This window comes from Myotis davidii, unplaced genomic scaffold, assembly GCF_000327345.1.
Source record: "Myotis davidii unplaced genomic scaffold, ASM32734v1 scaffold62, whole genome shotgun sequence".
Taxonomy (NCBI): Eukaryota; Metazoa; Chordata; class Mammalia; order Chiroptera; family Vespertilionidae; genus Myotis; species Myotis davidii.
The window spans coordinates 3,320,098-3,322,187 of record NW_006295180.1 but is presented as its reverse complement, the minus strand read 5'-3'; the positions used below and the strand labels follow the sequence as shown (position 1 = coordinate 3,322,187).

Sequence of the window (2,090 nt, the reverse complement as noted above, 5' to 3'; positions counted from 1 at the left end):
CACTCTTGTGTTGGTGATCTGTACAGTATCAGCAGGAGCACCTATTAACAGATGCACCAGAGTCCAATCATTCAGCACTGTATGTGGGCACCCGATGACAATACTATTCAGAAGGTTAGTGTCCTACCTCTGTCATTAATAGTTGTGCGGCTGTAAGTAAGCCCCTCAATTTATTCAAAACTCAATTTTTTAGAATATGTGTAGTTTAAAAAAATAATTGCTTGCCTCGACCCACGCTTTCCCAGCATGCCTCTTGGCCTCCACTGTTGCTAAGTGACCTTGGTTACCTGGCCTTGGGATGCTGGGATGTGGCTGGTGAGGATGGTGGTCATCCGACCTCAGAAAACCATAAAAGAAGAGCTTCAGAATCCCATTCTTTTCGATACATACAGAAAGGAAATAATTACTGCCAACAATGGCTACAAATCCATGCAGAAGAGACTCCAGGGCCTTTGGAAGATTCAGAGCTTAGAAGAGAATTATACCTGAGAACTTAATTGGGCTGAACCTGTGGATTTCAGCTGGACCAATGGGAAAATTTACTGCAGTTGAGTGTGAGGTCCTGAAGAAATACCTTGACCCAGTGGATATATCCTTGTGATGCTAGGAGAGGGTGGGGAATCCAGTTTTTTTTTTTTTAATATATTTTATTGAGTTTTTACAGAGAGGAAAGGAGAGAGATAGAGAGTTAGAAACGTCGATGAGAGAGAAACATCGACCAGCTGCCTCTTGCACACTCCCCACTAGGGATGTGCCCGCAACCAAGGTACATGCCCTTGACCAGAATCAACCCTGGGACCCTTCAGTCCGCAGGCCGACGCTCTATCCACTGAGCCAAACCGGTTTCGGCGGGAATCCAGTTCTGACACCAGTATTAACGTTCTCCTGGAAGAACATGCAATTATGGGTAATAATGATTCTGTGATTAGAAATGTGTAATTATTTCCATCCTAAAGAAGCTCTGGAGTCCAATGGAGTCTTGAGCAGGGCAATCAGCCAAGCTGCAGGGGAGGCGGTGCCTGGAACACTGAAGAGAGCAGCGGAACAGGCCAGGCGCTCACCTTTGTATGTCTTCTCGGTGCCACCTGGAGTGTCATGGCAGCAGCAGTGGCTGTTCTGTTTCCACTTAACAGACCCATCTAGCTTTCTGCCATTCAAAGAACCACAGTGGGAAGCTGGCAGTGCTGGGCTCATGTCACATGTTTAGTGACCAATAGTTGGGAAAGAAGAAAACAGCCAAATCATGGATGTTGTTTTATTAGTGGCTCACAACAGAAGACATCTGCCTAAACTAGACTGAGGCTGAGGAACCAGAGGTGTCCAACTCCATGATGCTGCCTGACATAGCCACCCTGTCAGAGTGCCTTCAACTGGATCGCCAGGGTGGCGAAGAGAACCCCTGGGACTTCACCACCCTCTTCACCCTGTCCTGCTGGATACCACTTCTCTCCCCAAGGTCCTCAAGGCACACGAACAACTAAATGTGAAACGTGATCCTCTCCAGTTCATCCAACCTCAGTTTCAGCCAACCTTTCAGTCAGGGGTTTCCCATCTCAGTGTCAGGGAACTGTCACCTTGTCTGCTGGAGCTGTGTGACTTAGATGAGACCTTCTCCTCTGAGATGGCAGGGCTTGCTCAGATTTCCAACAGGTATACTGCAGAAGACCTGGAATTCCATGCCAGAAAGGATGCTGACATTCTTGGACAACCAATAAACTACCAAGGACCACCAAGATGTCAAACATATCTTGAGCACATTTTCTAAGTGGCAGAGTTCAAGAAATTGAACCAGGAACAGGACATTGACACAACTGAAACTGCATTCCAAGATAATTTCTAAGGATCTTGCCTCCTGAAGCATTTCCTGTCTCCTGATTCTCTCTTTGTAAACAGTTTCTAAATTGTTCTTCAACTCCTATTGTTCCTCAACTGTCTATCCACTACATATCTGTGGAAGGTTTGTGTATCTTCTGTAATGCCTAGGTAGGTATAACATCTCTAACTTAGAAGATTCTTATGTAAGACATGTTCCATTTTTTCAATTAAATCTGATTGAATCTGCCCTTTAATAACAATAATAAGCCCTGACT

At 45.4% G+C, this 2,090-nt stretch overlaps 1 pseudogene; it reads left to right on the top strand.

Moving 5' to 3' along the window:
* The first annotated feature begins 321 nt into the window (after positions 1 to 321).
* On the top strand, positions 322 to 1,840 carry LOC102755865 (annotated as a pseudogene).
* The last annotated feature ends 250 nt before the right edge of the window (positions 1,841 to 2,090 follow it).